Below are 9,790 nucleotides of genomic sequence, written 5' to 3' on the forward strand. Positions count from 1 at the left end.
TCGACCCCTGCCACAGTGTTTCTTATTTGTCATCTGTGATTCCTTTTGAGTGTCCTAAAAGCCGAAGGTGGGGGGAGGGGTCTTATCACTCAGCATACCCTCACCACTGAAGTACGACCATATTAGCCCGGTTCTGTCAACTCTCCACTGGCTCCCTATTGAACAATGAATACGTTTTAAAATCTTGCTAATTACTTATAAAGCCCTGAATTGTTTAGCTCCTCGGTACTTCAGCAAGCTCATATCGCATTATAGTCCTTCACGTCCACTGCAATCTCCAAAACTCTGGCCATTTGATAATTCCTAGTCGTCAAGTTTTGGTGTGCCCATTTCTTCTCTGTGCCCTCAGGAGGCTGGTCTGTCAACCCTGCCTCCTTTGGTGTTAGGCAGGTACCCGGGTGTATCTCATGCACACGCCAATATCCAAATTTCTATGCTTGAGAATGACGAGCACAAAGAAAAATAAAACCTTACTGAGTCTGAAATTGAGGTCCGTGCGGGGACACTTTTTATTTAATAATGTGTAATTATTCTGTGGACAAACAATGTGTGTGTGGTTATATTTTTTCTATTGACTATTATCAAAGTTACTACTTCTAGAAACAACAGAAATAATAATAATAATAATAACAGTAGTAATTATAAAACAATTAGGTTTCCAAGAGTAAGAATAAACTACGAATTCAAGTAAAATTTTCAGTCATCTTATAAAAAAAATTAGCCATCCTACTTTTAAAATCACTTGCTATGACAACTAATAAAATTTTTAGTATCATTTAATTCTTGCAAAACTTTAAAAAACATTACTAAAAGGATAAATTGGACGTTTCATATCATAATACACTTTTTATTTAATAATGTGTAATTATTCTGTGGACAAACAATGTGTGTGTGGTTATATTTTTTCTATTGACTATTATCAAAGTTACTACTTCTAGAAACAACAGAAATAATAATAATAATAATAACAGTAGTAATTATAAAACAATTAGGTTTCCAAGAGTAAGAATAAACTACGAATTCAAGTAAAATTTTCAGTCATCTTATAAAAAAAATTAGCCATCCTACTTTTAAAATCACTTGCTATGACAACTAATAAAAAGTTTAGTATCATGTAATTCTTGCAAAACTTTAAAAAACATTACTAAAAGGAAAAATTGGACGTTTCATATCATAATAAAATTAATTATTACATGATTATGGTCTCCGGTCTGAAAAAACCTGCATGTGATTTAGCATTTCTTTATATTTACACAGTTTACTAATGCTGCTCAAATGTGCCATTAATGTACTGACACTAAAATATATAGTGTATTTTATACAAATATAACTGATGTAAATGACAAAAACAAAGTTTAAGGCTGATGTCTATTAATTTTCACAGAAGCAAAGCAGCAGATGTTATAAATAAAAACAGTTAACAATGTTATTCAATAGAATAGGCAACATTAAAACCGTTATTGCACGACATAGGCCTATTATTATAGGCTACACAGACAAAACCGTCGGAGACGCATTTATGCATTTTTTTTTTTTTGCACATTAGTAGTAAATCAAGACTTCGCAAGTTCTCTTGTAAAATAAAATAATAAAAAGAACAACATGGAATAAACTGTGTACAGAGAGTGAGTAAAGAACTATCAACATTAGGCTACCAAAAAGGTCAGTTTAACCTCACAAAAACTCCCGTTAATAAAAAATCTGACTACATTGCACAATTAATCTCTTACACTGCAACTTTGTTGTTTATGATGAATTCATTGGTTTTATTATTATTGCAGCTTAGATGTTCAAATAGCTGCAGTACTCCGACAAGGAAAAGTGTGTACGTCTGCTCAGACCCTGACGTGACGGTAAGTACTTTTCCACATCAAAGACCGTTTTTATAAATATGAACGTTGCCGTGGATTTTTAGATCTGTGCGTACACACATTTTATAAATGACATAAATGAGGCCCTAGGTTATCTTATTGCAGATTGTCCTGTTCTATGTAAGAAGCAGAAATCCACAAAAACTGTAGCGTTTGTAAGTTCCCCAGTGTCAAGTCTACCTCTGTCATTCTCACTTGCAAATGTTCCATCTGAGAAAGTGGAATACAAGAAGGGTGAGTTAGCTGGCTCATCATCATTTTTGATGAATGGTTTTGTATGTCTGTCTTCTGACCCTGAACATAGGCAAACTATGAAGATTTGGAGAGATACTGGAGCTTTCCAATCTGTGATTCTTCGTGATGTCTTGTCTTTTAATGAAAAGTCAGCCCAAGGTTCGGAGGTAATTGTTAAAGGCTTTGGTGAAGGTCTATGCCTTTGCATAACATTAATCTACAATCTGATTTAGTCTCTGTGGATGTTGTAGTTGCACTTTGTTCCCATATACCTATAGATGGGGTGTCCTTTATTTTGGGGAACGATTTAGCTCGTGGTAGAGTGCAAGTTGTTCCTGAAGTAACTTCTATTCCCTGGAAGCCAGACAGCCCAGATGAATTGGCATATCCAGAGACATTTCCTGTTTGTGTTACAACTTGTGCCTTGTCGGCTAAGAGGAATGTTGAAGGCAAGCCTCCTTCAAATCAATCGGAGATTCCAAGGTGATGTGAACTTCACAGGGTTTGGAAAGATGTTTCCATCTCGTGAACAGTTAATACTTGAGCAAAAGCAAGATCCCACTTTGTCACCTATGTTTGAAGATGTGGGACCAGATGAAGCATTATCAAATGTAGCTTCTGGCTATTTTGTTAGTGATGGGGTTTTGATGAGAAAATGGACAGATCCAAAAATGTCAAGTCAAGATGATTGGAGTAGTGTGTTTCAAAGTTTATTAGTCTGATATTTTGTACCTTGCTCATGATCATTGTCTATCTGGCCACTTGGGATCGTGTGTTACGGCATTTTTTCTGGCCTGGGGTAAGGTCAGATGTGGCTCAGTTTTGTAAATAATGCCATGTTTGTCAGATTATAGGTAAACCCAACCAGTCTATTCCAGCAGCTCCATTGCATCCTATTCCTGCCATTGGAGAGCCATTTGAACATGTTTTGATTGATTGTGTTGGACCTCTCCCACATACCAAGTAAGGTAATCAATATCTTCTCACAATTATGTGTGCAGCAATAAGGTTCTCTCTGCTGTTTCTAGAGCCCTTATCAAGTTTTTCACCATGTTTGGATTACCAAGAGTCGTTCAGTCGGATCAAGAGTCTAATTTCATGCCTCGTCTTTTCTCCCAGGTGTTGAAGTAGTTGTCAATTCAGCATAGCACCTCATCTGCATATCATCCAGAGTCACAGTGTGCACTTGAGAGATTCGATCAAACTCTCAAAACTATGCTGAAGACCTACTGCAAAGTGTTTGTGAGAGACTGGGATGATGGCATTCCACTACTCCTCTTTGCAGTTAGAGAGGTGGTTCAGGAATCCCTCGGTTTAAGTCCAGCTGAGCCTGTGTTTGGCCATACTGTGAGGGGGCCCTTGAAATTAGTAAAGGAGAAGTGGTTAGCTTTTGAACAGTTGACTCCTACTAACCTCCTGGACTATGTGTCTAATTTCTGTTTCAGACTCAGTAGGGCCTGTGAACTGGCCAAAGAGAATGTAAAAGCAGCTCAGGAGAAGATGAAGACATGGTCTGATCGAACAGCTAAGCATTGTGTATTTTCTTCAGGAGGCCAAGAGCTTGTGCTTTCACCAATACCCGGTTCTGTGTAGCAGGCTCAATATAGTGGGCCATACATCATTGAACGGAAGGTTGGTGAGTGTAATTACCTAGTTAAGACTCCAGATTGTAAAAGGAAAACCCGCATGTGCCATGTTAACTTACTTTAAGCCTTACATTGACTATAATCAGACAGTATGTACAGAGGTCAAGGCTTTGGCTGTACTGAATGCCCCATCTACTGAGACAGAAGGAAGTGTTACTGTCTCTGGGGTTTCTCAGGGTAGATTTTCAAAAAATGTTGGCTGATTTGCACTTTCATTTGTCTTATTTAAATCCTTCTGAGCTTGCTGAAATTATTCAGTTGATTTGTCAACATTTGGCCCTGTTCGCTGATGTTCCAACTTGTACTAATGTGTTAGAGCATGACATTGATGTGGGTCAAGCTACCCTTATTGAACAACACCCATATAAGGTAAATCCTGTGAAATGCCAGCTTTTGCACAAAAAGGTACAGTATATGTTAGAACATGGTATAGCTAAACCATCCTCTAGTGCTTGGAGTTCACCGTGTTTACTGGTTGGGGAGCATGATGGTTCTCTTAGTTTTTGTACTGATTTTTGCAAGGTAAATGCCGTCACTAAGCCTGATTCCTATCCTCTCCAACAGCTAGATGACTATGGAGTTTGTTTTTGCAATCTTAAATTCTTATGATCTTAAATTCTGTCACATTCGTGGAAAGGATAATGTGTAGGCAGAATGCCTTATCAAGGTCGTAAGTGTCTGTCTTTGGTTTTGTTATTGTACATGTTAGTGTTGCATTAGGTTGTCCTTTAGCAACATTTTAAGGGAGTGTTATGTGGGAGTGTTCTAACTTGTGTTTTGTTGCAGTTATTCAGTGGCTCACCTGCAATCAACAGGTTAATTTATGTCACCGGAAAGGAGCCATTTTAAACTCCAGGATGCTCTCTCTCTCTCTCTTTCTGGTCTGCAGCCAGCACTGCAGCAGAAGTGTTGCTAACACTACAGTTCCTTTTCTTTTTCCTTTATTATTTAATAAACTCTTTTTTGATTGGCAGACTTTAGTTTGTGTCCTTTATGTTGCTTTCCTAGAGCCAGGGTTGCAACAGGGGCACAGTGGTTTCCAGTGACTTTTTGCCCAGTCTTCATCTGGGAATGGAACAAGAAGTGAAGAATCTTTTGGGAAAGGAGGCCATAGAAAGTATTCCTTTGATTCCATTGATTCTTCAAACCTTCCATTCTCCTCCTTTTGTGTCAATGGACCAAGAGAGACTGAACTTACCATGCCCTGTGAGGGCCCTTGAGATTTACGTTCAGAGAACCTCTAGATAGCGGAATTTAGTTCAAAGGTGAACATCTCGGGTAGGGCTGTGCAAATAATTTAATGCGATTTTGCATCTCGTCAGAATCGCATCTTGCGATTTTGAACGCGATATTGCGTAGCTTATCAGTGAACTATGGCTCTGTGTAGTAAATGCCGCTCTATCTGAAAGCACGTGCTGGAGATGTACTACTAATCACAGAACCGGCTTTACTGATGCATGAAAATCGCATTCAATTATTTGCACAGCCCTGATCTCGGGTAATGACTGCGTCCTCTTGCCATACTCCCTGAATGCCTGTGAGTGACTTCCTTCAGCCAATCAGAAGCTGGCGCTGCTTTGTTTAGTGTATCCTTTATAGATTCCGTGGTACACAGTCACACATCATGAGTGATGCAGCATCAACCAAAATTAGAATAGTTGCACACATGCTTCAGACAGAGTCATGCAGAGGCGTTCCCCATTGCATCATCCTTGGACACAGCGTATCTTTCCCCTGTCTGGGAACCATGGTTACTGTCTTAACCCAAGACAATGTCAATTAATATCTCATTTAAAAACAGTGTTAACGTGTGTACTGCTATGTACTGACAAGTTTTTAAGTAAACTTTGGTCGTTTCTGTGGCTGAGACAGTAAAATGGATATTTTTTTATCTCCAGCTATATTTAAAGATTTAATTCATAACATCATGCCTTGCTGATGTAACATTTTCAAATTCATTAAAAATAGCTTGTTAAATCAATGCTTTATAGAAAAGGCACACAATCAATTCCCATTGTTAAATTCTGCATTGTATTTAGAAAAGATTCTGTATTGTGAAAATTACCTTCCTATACATATCTGGTTCAAATTTAAGCAGTAAGGGTAAAATCTTTCCGTGGCAGGTGGAGCAGCCACAAAGACCTGCCACTAGTCTACCACTATGATAGGCTAAATAAGTCGAGTGCCAGGTCTTTGATTTAAGCTTGTTGTCATGTGGGGTAATATATTATTGTCCAGCAGATGGCAGTATCATCCTAGCAATATAAAGTAATGAACAAGTATTTATGTTTGAACCTTGGACAGGTTAAATTGCATTTTGAAGTGGGGGGAAAAAACCCATAATAAATAATAAAAAGTATCATTGGTATGAATTTAACTGATCAAAAAAATAAATAAACAAATAAAGCAAACAGGCCCTTATTACTACCTCTTCAGGTACACAGGAATGAGATGTTCTCACCTTAAGCCCTCATCTGCACATTTGTTAAAAAAAAATAAAAATAAATGTGGACCATGTGAAATAAACATTTTGGTAAGACTTTAGAATCCTGTTCTGTCGTTAATGAATAATTACACAGGAACAAATGCACTGAAAAAAAAGATTTTCTTAGTATTTTTGTCTTGAAGAATGTCTTAAGAATGTTAGATGTTTGTAATGAAAAACAATCATATAATTTGCAGTGTGAGTATCACAGTACAATATTACCATTCTAATATCTACTTTAATGAATTCACAAGTAATAGCACTCAGCTGAATGCACTAGCTAATCAATAACTACTTTTCATATATGCCAGAACACTACAAAGAAATCTATACAGAGTTTCAGAATTAATGCAAATAATGCATAATGCATAATTAATTCTAAAGTGACAATCGTGGTAACCCACTAGTAATTACTCAAGTATTAATCCTTCAGTAGGAATTACTAAGTATTTAGAACAGTATTCTAAAGTGAAAAGCCTGATAAAATCCCTAGTAATGAAGATTGTAAGGTTTTTGTAAGGTTTTGGACAGTAATTCCTTCTGATGGATTTGGTAACACTTGAGGCATTACTACTGGGTTGCCGTGATCTTCACTTTAGAATAGCCTACTGTTCCAAATAGCTAGCAATTTCTTTGGAAGGATGTAGTGACACTTCATTCATCACTAGTGGGGTACCATCATTCTTACAGTAGGTATTAAAGAAACCCCAATATAAAATCTTCTGTAACACTTTATTTTGATGGTCCCTTTTGAACATTCTGTTGACAATAATTAATGTTGCATCTACATGTCTACTAACTCTCATTAGAGTATTAGTAGACTGTCTGCTTAATATCAGCTAGCTCTTTATTGTGATGGATCCCCACAGAGTTTCTACTGACTACAAGTAACTTTGCAAGTACATGTCAACTTATTCTAGCTCTAACCCTACCAGTCTACTAATACTCTACTAACACTCTAATGAGAGTTAGTAGACATGAAGGTGCAATGTTACTTATAGTCAACAGAATGTGTTAAAGGGACCATCAAAATAAAGTGAAACCAAATATTCTAACCATTCATATTATATTCCTGTGACGTATGTTAAATAAACCAATCATTTTCTAGATTAGCTTATTTTTATCATTTGGGGTATACTGACTCCATGACTCTCAGTGAGTGATTCGGTAAGAAGCTGCCTTCCCTTTATTGAAGTACTAATGATAATGTGAAAAACAAATGAATTCTTAATACAGTGTGAAGTTCAGAGGGATGCTGGAAAACTGACCACAGGAGTAAGTTCCAGGAGTAAGGTTATTTCTTTACAAATATCCATAATCAGTAAATAGTTCTGTAAGAAGACTGATCAAATGTAACAATTAGTAACACATAATTACCTATTGATTCTGTTAATGTTTAAATGTTAATTAAAGTAGTGGAGAAAAACAAAATTATTTGATCTGCATTAGTTATTGATTAGTCTCAAATTCATTTTGAAACGGTTTATGATTTCTTAGTAGACATAAAAAAATAGTAGTTACTGATTAGCTAATTGTGAACTACCTTATTAAACTGAGAGCTACTTACTAATGTGTTAGTTTCTTGTTACTTAGTAGTTACTAGAATGTTAATATTACATTACTCATTTGTTATTGTTCATTAACGAGGGAACAGTAGTCTAAAGTGTTACTAAAATTGCATTAATTCTCTAAAACAGTTGATTCATTCTCAATACTCTTTTCACGCAAATATTGTGATTTGAACACAATATCTGAAAGATGGCAATAATGTCTGAGGATATACATGAACTTCCTTAAGATACAGTATGGTTGTGTGTTATACTCTGCTTAGACACCAAATTAAAATTAAAGCATGCCCAATGCATTACCTGACTGATAAGAGCAGTGAGTTGGCAATTAATCAGTCTTAAGCTAGTAAATTAGAGGTTCAGAGCACATATAAAAGCGATGTCCTTCCACTGCATTTTTAGTCCATCTTTTTCTTCTTCTTTATATCTCTAAGCTTTAATAGAATTGTGTCACTTTCTGTATGATTCTTTTTACTTAGCTATAAACAGATTTCTGTTTGTTTCATTCTTTTACTTAGTTTGTGTTAAAATTAAGCTGAACGTATCATACCTGTCCATTAAGAGCAAGTAAACAACTGCGTCTCTCTGCACTATTGAACCCAAAAAGCCTGAAAAGAAACACTCAAACAGATGTAACTGCAAACTCGGAGGGATAGAAAGAGAGAGAGAGAGATCAATGAAAACTGCCTGGCTATTAGCTACTACATGGACAAACATCCCAGCTTCTAATACATTTACACACACTAGCAAACATGTTATACAAAGAGCTTTACATAGATTCAGTTCATTTAAGTATGTCCAATTAGTAGCTAGAAACATCAGACAAAATCAGTACATGAACACATTTAATACATGTGTGCAATACAAAATATGAAGTAAGCTGCCAGTCCAGACTGTTCAGTGGATGCTGAAAATCATTCGAAACCATCATGTATTCTCTATTCATTCAGCCATCAAAGTGAATGAGTTGATGATGCTTCTAACAGATACCTGACATAAGAGTAAACATTATTTTTGTACCTGACTGTTAAACCAATTTAAATGATGAGCAACAGAAGTGTTCACCTGTATTTCAGTTCAATGCACTGCGTATTGTGGTACACAATTTTTTTTCCGTCTCAAGAATTAGTAATACACATATCCATCAACATCCAAACACACACACACACACACACGGCTACAACAGGCTGTTTTTCTCTGCAACAGAAGACACATAATGGATAACATTAGTGTTAAGGGATGGCTCTCTATTTTATTGAGTCCACACACACACACACACACACACACACACACACACACACACGCTCCCTGTGGCTCTCTCCAATTACAGTTTCCTCGCCGCCTACTTGGCTTTAATGGAGGAGAGGCTGGTGGGGGTGAGGATGAGGGGTGCGGACCGCCATCGATCCCCACACACGGGAGGCTGTGATTGGGCTCAGGCAAGTCTGGGGACCCTGAGAGCAGTGGGCCGCACCGTGATGCAAATCTCTAGAGAATGAAGCCCTCTGCTCTCTTCACCTCGTCCAATCTTCACCACACACACACACACATATCTGGCCTCATATGTATCCAGCCTTTGCGCTGTGTTTATGTAACTCAGCCTGAAGTGTCTACATACTAGGCTGAAATCCCAGTCAAGCATCCACGCATGCTTTTGAAACGTAATTGAGTGCCTCTCAGAAGCTTATACAATGTCTGTCACTTCACAGTCTAATTGTAGCATGCACAAAAAGAGTCTATTCTCACCCTAGACAATTCTACATCTCATTTCATTTCTTCCTCAATAAAATCTGCAATTAACAGTCAACATCCAAATCTGTGATTGCCTCAAAATGGGACAGTTTATAAGAAGACATCTGACACTCTGTGAAAGTGACTAACACGCACACAGACACACACGCACACACACACGCACACACACACACACACACACACACACTCACACACACACACACAGACACACACACAGACACACACACTCACACA

This window comes from Sinocyclocheilus grahami, unplaced genomic scaffold (assembly GCF_001515645.1).
Source record: "Sinocyclocheilus grahami isolate Dianchi unplaced genomic scaffold, SAMN03320097.WGS_v1.1 scaffold1000.1, whole genome shotgun sequence".
NCBI lineage: Eukaryota > Metazoa > Chordata > Actinopteri > Cypriniformes > Cyprinidae > Sinocyclocheilus > Sinocyclocheilus grahami.